We start from the raw sequence: 11,809 nt of genomic DNA on the forward strand, positions 1-11,809 counted from the left end.
TAATAACATTTTAGCTTCCCTTCACTGTACAAATGCTACATCACATTCACCTATTAGTCTCACGTAGCTAGATGATCAGAGATCTTCTGTCTACTGATGTGTCGTGCTGACATCTAAATTCAATGTAGGGCTAAAAGATGGGGGGAAAAAAAGAGATGGGGGGGGGGGGGGGGCAATGCAAAGATGTCAGGGTGGCCAAAGAAAGAAATAAAAGATCTGAGTGCTAAAAACTGTTAGAGAGGAATTAAATCTAAATGAACTTTATTGTAAAAGTTCCTGGTCCTCCTATTGGGACGCATCAGGATTGGTTTTCATGGCATCGGGCATAAGTTTGTCTGTGCACTTAACAATAAACAAACCAACATATAGTATAAGTCTCTAAGTGACAATTTAAGGACTTTTAAGATCTGTTTAAGTCCAAAAGGCTGTTACTGCATCAAAAGTAGAGAACAATCTTTACTATTTTGTCAAACATTTGCGAAATTGACAAATATTACCGAAGAAAGTTTGGGAACCCTTGGCTATTGAATTTAGATTTCCCCAGACATACCAGTACTAAGGCAGAGCTCTCTGATCATTCGGCTAAGTGAGACTAGACTACCCATCGGTAAATACTAAATAACATTGCAGTTGCTAACTAAGACAATTCACTTCACATTCCAATGTTCGTTCATCTTATTTTGTTTACATGACATAAAATGAGTGCAATAGTCTTGTTGAGCTTGTGCTAAACAGTCCTTGAATGAAAATGAAAGGTGCGTGTCAGTCTGATGTTTGAATGGACAGGGTGATGATGCTACTGTAGATACCTCTATGATGTTTGAATGGACAGGGGGATGATGCTACTGTAGATACCTCTATGATTTCTTCCTGGTCCATTCAGTGGTTGTAGGCTAACGGTAACTTTGGCATATTGATTTGAATATCTCCATAGTCGGGCAGAAACCCATTATCTCCTTATTCATCAAAAGTGGCAGATCTGCTTTGTGCCGTGTTTCCAGCTTGTAGATCTGCTACTTTTGATGCTCTTGAATTTGAATCCTGAAAAGTTTATAGTTTTGGACATGGGAGGTTAAATTTACACCTGACGTGTGTGCGCGCGTGCGAGGAAGGACCATGTTTAATTGCAATGATTTTATCATTGTCTTTCTTTACCACCACCGTTTCAGTGAGATCCAAGCCGGTTTGTTCAACTTAGCCAAAACTTTTACCTGGGAAATGCTTGAATTCTATGGTAATGTGGTACAAAAGGCATGATGTACTATTTCATGGTTTGAACAAAATCAAACCATGAAATAGTAGTACATCGTACTTTTTATACCGCGGCTGTGAACCTAAATATCTGATCTTCCTAACCACGTCTGATCTTCATCGCGACAGCCTTCAGAATATTCACTACCCTTCCAGTTGTTCCAGACTACACCTGTCCATGAGCATTGCGTCTGTCCCCAGAGGTAAACATCATTGGGATTAGCAACGTTACAGCTCTTGGACCAGAATACACCGTATTGAAGACTTGCACTGTTGACGCTATTCTTGCCCTGATCTTTGTCAAACGTTGTGAATTCCATTCCATTTCTGTTGATGTACTGACATATTATCTTGTTTATTATTGTGATGTTTTATCTGCTTATTGTAAGTCGCTTTGGATTAAAAGCGTCTGCTAAATGCCTAAACTGTAAACTGTATTTCCGTATGTATGGGTGTCCAAAACTGTTCACTTTTCAGTGTGCAAAGAACAGGGTTCCCACGGCCATGAAATTCCTGGAAATATTTTGAAATTAGAAAAATATTTTTCCAGTACAGGAAAAGTTTTGGAATTGATCAAGGGTCCTGGAAGGTCCTGGAAAAAATAGCTATGCATTGTCTTTGGTTAATAGTGCGACGATTCGTAAGGATCAAAGCGAGTTCAGGGGGCGGTCCCAAGGGAGCGCGCGCGCGGAGGGGGGTGGGTCACTAGGTCCTGCCCCCCCCTTACCCATAGTTCTTAGGGAAGGCAGATGGTGGGACTCAGTCTCGTTGCATAGCACTGCTGCTTGCTACCATGCTGCAGTACACACACAAGTGCCACACTTGTTGCTTGCAGGTAGCTGTGCTGCTGCCCACCGCTTGGAGAGGGTGCCTAACTTGGCTGAGTATTTCTGTCTGTTTCTGCTATTTTTCTATCGCTCAATTCATGTATGTTCAATGACCATACATGAAGCTAGTTAACATTTGTTTGTTAGGTTTCTCTAGAACTTGATTATATTGTGTTTTTCTCTAGATAGATATCCATTTACATTGTTATATTGCTGTTAATGTACTGACCTATTATCTTGTTTATTATTGCAATGTTGTATCTGCTTATTGTAAATCGCTTTGGATTAAAAGCGTCTGCTAAATGCCTAAACTGTAAACTGTAAACTGTAAACTTAGCTGCCAAACTAAGAAGCTGTGTTCTTGGCCAGGTTGTATGGGAAGTTTGAGATTGTTATTCTGGTAATCGCTGAATTCTAAACTGCTGTTTCAAGGTTCAGATTTCTTGCTATCGTTGCTGGTGCCTAGCTGATTTCTGTACTTTCAGTTTGTTGCTAAAGCTATTTCAAAGGTGTTACAGGCTTGCTAAAGTTGCTAAAGGTAAACTCCGTATCATAGAAGTTGGCTGTGGCTACGGGCTAAATGCTAACTTATTTCGTGCCCTGGTGGGCCTTTACTGGGCTACCATGAGTTAAAGTAATCTCAGTCGTTGGGTTTGTCGATAACCATGTCAGTACTTTGCAACGGCGCGGGCCGTATCGGCTAGCGCGGAACAACAGGTTTAATGTATAGTCAGCTAGGAGCTAGCTGGTGGCTATTGCTAGCCGGCTATTTCGGTAAGGATGCTGTTAGCTGGTAAATCAATGTGCTAGCCATGTCAGGCATAGAGCGGCGGCCCGCGTGAAAACACAGCCCCGTAGCAGGTAATGAATCACGCTAGGAGGATTCAGTTTGTAGGTTGCAGGTGTCTGTAAACGGCAGAGTTCACCTAGCTCCTGAGCTAGCCGAGTCACGTCAAGCGGTGATTTACGGCATGACGTTCGGCAGCAAATACTAAGCGCTGCGTGTGGGAAATGTAGTTCTCTATCATGCCAAGCCTCGGCGTCGTGCTAGTAGCAAGCTTCGCCCGCAGCGTGCTTAATCTAGTTAGTATGGGGCCTATATTGCTTCTGCCTCGCCTCGGGTTATGTGTATGTTTTCCTCTTTTTGCACTGTCTGGCCGTCTTAACAGCTGCTGCTTATGAGGTGCTAGTTGCTATACCTTAGCAGCTACTAAATGGTTCCTGTCGCTTCTTGGACCATAGTAGGGCTGCTGCCATTTACCGTGGCGTAGAAGCCCTCGCGGGAGGAACTTTTAAAAACAGTAATCGCCTCTCTTTGAGAAGCCTATTAAGGATGTTTTCCGTGTGAGCTCCTGGGAGGAGGAAAACCCGCAGGCTATACAGTTTACGTGCAAACTTGTTTTGCTTCCGCTAACACAGTTGTGCCTGTCTGTCCTGACGTCACCAGTTGAACTCGCTAGTGCATGCAGGGAATCGTAGTCTACTCTAAATGCTCGATAGACCACCCTCCCTCCCTCCCATCCAGCTAAACATTCTCTTTCAGTTTCAGCATCCATCAGCTGTAGCTTTTCCTCGCATCGTAGGCTTTTAGTTGATAAGTTCTAAGTTGTCAGCGGTACTGCTATACTAAATGCTATAAAAACCAGCAAGTTATTGTTTCTACTGCATGTCAAGCTGTTACCAGGGTGTTGAGTGTTTTCTGCTAACATGTTGTCTTTACTGCTCCAGTATGGCAGCTCCAGGCTAAAGCGGCACAGGTCCAGCTAAATCACTTTCTTAACAGCGTCTCGCTGCGGCGGCTATAAGGGCGCGGCTAACACCAGGTCTACGTTTTAACTTCAGGTTCCTAACCTAACATTATGTTTATTTTTCAGGTTCCTAACCCTAACATCAGGTCTATCTTTCAGCTTCGGGCTAAAGCCGACGCATAGCGACAGCTACAGCAGGTCGTCTTTGCAGCGTCGCACGGCAGCTGCGGGGTGTTTCTACTGCATGTTAAGCTGCTACCAGTGTTTCAGAAGTTAAAGGGGTTTAACTCAAATATTTGTTGCAAACTAAGGTTATAGTACTGGGTCTCATAGCACACCGTATGTTCTAGTGGTGTTTCCGTAGCCGCTGCACTTGGCTTCAGTACTGTTTTCCTTCAGTTCATGCTAAAGCTAATACTTGCTGGTTGCTATTCATCTGTCTATTATTCCAGCTTCAGGCCGGCGCGGCTGCAGGCCCACGGCTAGGACAGCAGGTTATCATGGCAGCTTTAGCTGCAGGTTCCACTAATCATGTCATGAAGGTTATGTTTCTAGCTTCGTCTAATGCTGTGTGCGGCTGGGAGTCCAGTCGGGAGTCGGTCGGCACCACGGAGGGTATCGCTGCGACGGCCACAGCTGCTTCCGCTGCTGCCTTGGGACAGCCGGCCCGCCAGCCTCCTGACTTCCCGGCGGCCCGCGAGCCCACGACGGAGGCACGTAGGGCACAGGCTCATCTTCCGGGGGGAGCGGCACACCGACACCGCCGTCACGCCGCAAAGGAACGCCAGTTCTAGCGCCAACGGCGGGAGCCAGTTTTCTCGCCAGCGACGGCTGCCCTGGAAGCACGGCGGAGCCAGACTCTAGCAGGTAAATAGCAGCGCATTTGCTTGTTAAGTTCTGTCAGGGTGCAGTCGCTCTAAGCTGGGGAATTTACGCATATCGGTTGGGCCACGTTTTGGTATGGTTTGACTTTAAAAGTCAAGAGATGGGTTGTAGAGTTTCTTATGTGTGCATCAGCAAACTCTGCAGCAGAACTAACTCACTTTTCCGTCCTGTATGTCCATGCTGAAACACCTGGCTGTCCGCCCGATGTCTGCCCCAACGACCCTCTGTTCCATGACGCATGCTGGTTCGCCGCGAGACTGAGGGAGCAGGGCCAGAGTGAAGGCGTCGCGCCATCTCTCTACACGCCGCATTCCCTGCGGAGCGGAGCAGTTTCGGCAGCGGTGCCCCGGGCGCGGAGCAGCTTCAGCGGCGGCGCTCCGGGCTCCCTCGGGCTCAGCCAGATGCCCTGAGGAGCCACACTCTAGCAGGTAAATAGCAACGCATTCGCTTGTTCGATTCTGTGAGCGTTCAGCCGCTCTCTAAGCTTGCTAATAATAGGCAACCATAGTTACATGGCAGCGTCTTACTTGTACTGAATGTTGGGCTTTAGCCGCTCTCTAGGCTTGCATAGCTTGCCTTTAAAGGTCAAGACGGGTATCTCGTGGAGATTCTCATATGTGCAGCAGCAGACTCTGCAGCAGAGCGCTCCGTGGGCTGCGAAAAATTTCTCTGTGATCCTAAAAGTCAGCGTCCTTAGGCGTGGTTTCATTGTTATGGTCAGCTAAAGCTAAGATTGTAATTTCTGCGGCAAGCACATGCGGTCACCAAGGCCAGGCTTAAGATGCGACTAGCACATGGCCTCTGAAGATTGCAGCTCGCAGTTTAAGCAGGGAAGGTACACCAGTGTCAGTCGCAGAACTAACTCTCCCTTCTGTCCTTTCATGTCCATGCTGAACACCGGGACGTCTGCCCGACGTCCTCGTCACACGACCCCCGGAGAGAGCTGCCAGATTTGCGGCCCGCCCCTCTTCACTCTGCATTCTCTCCGGATCGGAGCAGCCACACCACCAGCACTTCTGGTGCCCTCAGCTAACTCAAGATCCTGCACGCCAAGCTATCAAGCACACACAACACAGGACTGACCGAAGCGTAATGGTTCCAAGCTGGAGTTGGACGCGTTTCAGTTAACGCTTCTGCTGCTGATGTTAATAGTGCTGCAGGCACTATTAGCACGGTTGTTCCATAGGGTTTTATTTGCTGCTTCTGTTGCGTTACTCGGGGCTCGCGCCCCTGATAGGTTGCGGGCCACGATAAATATTACGCTTAATATTTCAATCTTGCAAAAGCTAGGTGGTTGCTGGGGTGTTAGTTAGGTAGGATGTGAAGCTGTATGGCGCTGTAGTTATATGAATTAAAGGTTTCATTGCTGCTTCTGGTTCTGCTGTCTATATATATACGTCCATGTTGCTGCTCCGCTTTTCTCTAGGGTGTTTTAGTATGGCTTCAGTCAGATTGCAGTATATCGTTATAGTCAGCAGTACCACCTTCCTCACCGTTGGGTTCGGTCTGCAGCTGCTAACATTCTTAATTATTAAATTGCTTTAGCAGTACTTATAGCGTTTTGGCAAGCTGCCAATATCATTGCTTAATATTTTGCTTAGTAATATTGGCTAGCACTGGCATGGGATTCTGAGATTTTGGCGTGCTTTGGGGGTTTGTAGTTTTGGGGGGTATCGGGCCAGGGCTCGCTGTAATTAGATTATGCCCTCGATGCTCATGGTAACATGAGGATCGTGGGTTCAGCGAGCCATGGCCCGAGGCAGAACCCCATGCCAAACCATGCTAACTTAGGCTATAGATTCTATGCTGTCTTATAGTAGAGCTAAGGTAGGCTGCCAATACTATGCGCTTAGATATAGGCTTAGATTCTATGCTGTCTCTATAGTAGGGTGCTCAATATGCCATGTTGTGTGATGCTTGCTTTCTGCTTCATTCTGGTCAATAAAGTATATCTTAACCCAAGTGATCGTCTCCTGAAATAGTGCGACGATTCGTAAGGATCAAAGCGAGTTCAGGGGGCGGTCCCAAGGGAGCGCGCGCGCGGAGGGGGGTGGGTCACTAGGTCCTGCCCCCCCCTTACCCATAGTTCTTAGGGAAGGCAGATGGTGGGACTCAGTCTCGTTGCATAGCACTGCCCCGCCACCACCCCAGCGCCACCTTCAGGTTCTGCCTTAGATCCCCCTCGGGGGGTATCGGGCCAGGGCTCGCTGTAATTAGATTATGCCCTCGATGCTCATGGTAACATGAGGATCGTGGGTTCAGCGAGCCATGGCCCGAGGCAGAACCCCATGCCAAACCATGCTAACTTAGGCTATAGATTCTATGCTGTCTTATAGTAGAGCTAAGGTAGGCTGCCAATACTATGCGCTTAGATATAGGCTTAGATTCTATGCTGTCTCTATAGTAGGGTGCTCAATATGCCATGTTGTGTGATGCTTGCTTTCTGCTTCATTCTGGTCAATAAAGTATATCTTAACCCAAGTGATCGTCTCCTGAATTGATTTTGTTAATACCTCTGAAATGACAAATGAAACATTGGCCAAATTGTCAAATATGAGAGGCAGAAATTGTGAAAATAGCAGATCTACATGCTCACAACGCCGCTGCGAGGCGTTGTGAGCATGTAGATCGGCTATTTTCACAATAGAAACGTGATATACAAAATTCCTCAACTCTAAGTGCTCGTCAGGGTGCCGGGTCCCCAGTTAAAATATGATTATTTTGGGGGTCACGGCCTGAAAAGGTTGAGAACCACTGGCATACACTACCTGTCTTTGGGCATTGCACATAGGACTAAGCAACCTGTTATTGAGCTGAATTATTGTTATATAGTTCTGGAAATTGGGTTAAATATTCTGGAAAAGGTTTGGAAATTAATTGGTAAAAATGTGTGGGAACACCTGTTATTATTTTCTACAAATTAACGAGGTTATGCTGGAGTGGCCTGACGGCCAATGATGAGTGACCTGCCTGAAATAAACGCACACACACCTTCAAAAAGTAATACCAGTAAGGAAAAAAAGAGTCACAACAAAAGATACGTTTACAATACTTTTTATCTTAAAAACATCTGCTTTTATCATATACAATAAATTAAAAATCTATGCGATTGAAAAAAAAAAAGAACAAAACACAAACAGAATAAAAGAAGTGATGATAAAGTCTAAAGCACAGTTGAGCATCAGTCAGTGGTCAAACCTGGAGTAAAAACAATAACTGAGAATCATTACAGGATAGTATTTATTATTTAACCACTTGAACCACAGAGTCTCTATTCTGGGCTGAACATTCTGCCAAAAACAGCAGATCTACAAGCTCGCAGATCTGCTGTTTTTGGAACAAGATGTAGATTATGGTGACCATATATTCAGCCCCTCAAAGCCGGTACCCATTTAGGCCTAGGATTATTGAATGCTTTAACTATTATTGAAAAATAGCAGATATACAAGCTCACAGCGCGGCACCGAGTGCCGCGCTGCGAGCTTGTAGATCTGCTATTTTAAAAAAATCGTGAAAATTTGAATTTTGAATCCTTCTAAGGTTTTTTGAAAAACTAGCAATCTGGCCAGCCATCGTCAAAGAAAAGGTCCTTTTCACTTGAGACTACTATGTCAGTGGTTCTCAAACCTTTTCATGTGAAGGACCCCCAAAATGATATTTATTTGGCCAAGGACCCGCATCTCAAAATATTTAGTTCCAGGGACCACCCCCAGAAGCAACATTTGAGTTACAAATGTTCGCTTTGAAAATACATATATTCAAAGATTTGCACACATTTTCAAGACTTTTTCAAAAATAGCAGATCTACAAGCTCGTATATCTGCTATTTTTCACTGGTTAAAGCATTCAATAATTCTAGGCCTAAATTTAAATCAATGTGCATGTTGCATACGGGCAACGACTGACTGACAAACTGGTGTTGAATTCAGACAGGCACTGCATTTGATCATTCAGATGCATGTTTACATGAACAGAACATGATAAACGTCTATACCAGGGTTCCCCAATAGGCGGCCCGCGGGGGGCTACTGTCTGGCCCACACCAACCCCAGTAATAATGGTGGTATAAGAGCAGCAACAACACTAGTATATCGTCATTGTCGGGTGGAAATCTCGCATCTCCAAATTTGTACGTTCTTTCGCAAATCATACAAGGCCGTCGCACAAAAGTAGTGAAAACAGCCGATCTACAAGCACACAGCGCCTTGCGGTGCGAGGCGCTGTGTGTTTTCACTAGTTTAAATCATTTTTAAAATGATAAATTCAAAACGAACGGTTTTGGACATACATGATTTTCACCCGACAACGACGAAAACTGTCGCTGGAGTAGTGGGAACGCCGCCGTCGCCCCCTGCAATGTTGTGGCCCTCAGCTTGGTACCCTAGATATAATTCGGCCCTTGGGGAAAACTAATTGGGGAACCCTGGTCTATGCAAACCACTGAAAACAACAACTATTAGTTTTAATTCTTTTAGAGAGATTTGTTGGGACACGCAGCTTGAAACAGGGATACTCCTGGCCAAACCGGTACGTCTGAAAGGCAGTGTTTCCCCAGCTTGTAATGGATTGAAAAGGTTTCTTAAATGTAGATTCTTTCATAATCTATAAAGATTCTTCCTGTTTATTTTCTATAATGTTTTATTTTCCATAGGTTAATTTCTATAGATTATATATATGTACTGTATGTATAATGAATACACATCCAAAATGGGATTTTTTTTAAGGAGGTGAAACAACTTTACAAGATGATAAATAATGCATTTTCTTTTGTTTCTAATAGTTCATTTATGAATTCATTCATTTATACAATTATATAATACAAATAAAATAATATAACAGTGTCAAAACAACCACCATAAAGAACATAATGAACAGGTTAGCCATGATTTCAAAGGAATGTAACCATATGAACCCTAGAATCTCATATTCTGGACATTATGTTATAAATGGGTGAAAATACCGGTAGCAGCTATTTTCGGCAAAGAGATTTGGTGCAGAGGGAAAGAAAAAAAGGCTGATTGAAAATGAAAGATTTACAGAGATTGTGAGACAATATAACAGTCTGAAGTGAGTGTCTTACAACAGTGGTTCTCAAAGTGGGGTCCCGGTGACCCCCATTTTGTTTTGACATCCGCGAAGAACGATGCGTTTCCCCATCGATTATTCTATTACAATATTTAATTATTTTCTTATGAATCGATTAAATTAGTGGTTCTCAACCAGATCTTCCTTTTGAGAGCGTAAAAATCTGCATTACTTAATTTACAAGAATCTCTACAACACACATCAATACAGCATGAAGTTGTGGACAAAATCCTATCCAAAGATAACAAAATATTCCAAGTTTTGGATCTACGGTAAGCAGTGTTCATTTTGACAGCAACTTATGATATAGTTTTATTCTTTAGTCTTTTGAATACATTTCCATTTAGTTTCAGTAACGTTTTAGTCATCCGAAATGCTTGTTTTAGTTGACTAAATCTACATTGTGAGCTGGCATGTCGGCTGTTTTCAGAGCACGACCAAGCATGAAATGACTTGATTTGTTTTTGGGCTTTTTATGCCTTTATTTGATAGGACAGTAGACTGACAGGAAATGGGGAGAGAGATGGGGAATGACATGTGGCAAATGTCATCCGGGTCGGGAATCGAACCGGCGACGCCAGCAGGCATCATAGCCTAGTATGTGGTATGCGCCTTGACCACTAGGCCAGCGGGCGCCCCTCCACTTCTCCTTCTTTAACATTTTGGTCTAGTTTTTATATTGACAGAATTGTCAACATATTTAGTCTTAGTTTTTAGTCATCATAGCTTAGTTTTCATTTTGTTTTCGTCAATGAAAAACGGTAGTCTGCGAAAAATCATCATCGTAGTTTTAACAAAATTAACACTGATGGCAAGGGGGAAGAATTGGTTAGTTGGTAAGAAGATATGTAGATCAGTGGTTCTCAAACATTTTCATATCAAGGACCCCCCAGATTGATACGAAAGGCCCACTTCACCATATGTTGTGCCAGAGACCCCAGTAAGAATTGCAGAATTCTACATTATTGTCTACACTGTCTATACTTATAGGTTAGGTTGATGACAGTGGAGGGAGCAAAACCTATGATCTGAATAAAAAGTCATTCTTAAACATTTATCTCATTACGGTAGTTTAACTTCTGCTCAGTGAAATAATAATTAAGGACATACATAATACTAGTGAGATTAAACTGTTTTTCTGTTCTGTTTCTGTTCTGTTTCTCTGTTCTTTTCTGGGGACCCCCTCAAGGACATGCTGGCGAGAACCACTGATATATTGAATGTGTTATGAATGTTGAGTGGATAGCGTAATTAGTTTGGACGTGAAGATAAAACAGACGAGAAGGTAGTTTTTTTTGGTAGATAGACGTTATTAGTAGAAAGGTAAGAATACAAGTCAGGGTGGATTAGGGTGATGTGTTGAAGAATAGATCATATTTGTTAGGTAATGTAGGTAAAACACATGAACACCATGTACATGGGAAGAGAGAGAGAGAAGGCAGGTAGGTTTGTGGCACAGTGGCTCACTTTGGAAAGCTCTTTTTATTCAGCTGCAGCATTCAGTCTCCACCTTGCCGTCTTTGTCGACCCATCAAAACCTGATTTTAGCTAAGGCAACATAAGCTTTTCAGGAAACTGTCTCAGGAAATCAGGTCTTTATATATTGAATACCCAAGGTGTGGACAAATTGGTCAACAGCCCCACCTAGTGACCAGATGGCCTTTTTTTGTTGTTGCTGAATAAAAAGACTAGGAGCATTCTAAAGTGAGCTGCGAGCCACCAAGATTTTTCTTTTTCCTCATGATTTCGCTATTTGCATTTTGGCCCGGCACCAAAGATACTTTTGTCTTTGGAAGGTTTCGTGGCATAGACATAATGTATGTACGTAGTAGACACCACATTGGCCACTGAATTGTATGTCAACGTCGCTGCCATATTGGTACTCTAAGCAACTTGCCATAACTCCACTGTGAGGAATGTGTCTGTGTTGTAGATCAGTGGTTCTCAACCTGTGGGTCGGGATCAAATTATTTTGGGGGGGTCCCCAGATGATGAACTTATCATATTATGTGC

The sequence above is a fragment of the Nannobrachium achirus genome, assembly GCF_963921795.1.
Source record: "Nannobrachium achirus genome assembly, chromosome: 7".
NCBI classification, from domain to species: domain Eukaryota; kingdom Metazoa; phylum Chordata; class Actinopteri; order Myctophiformes; family Myctophidae; genus Nannobrachium; species Nannobrachium achirus.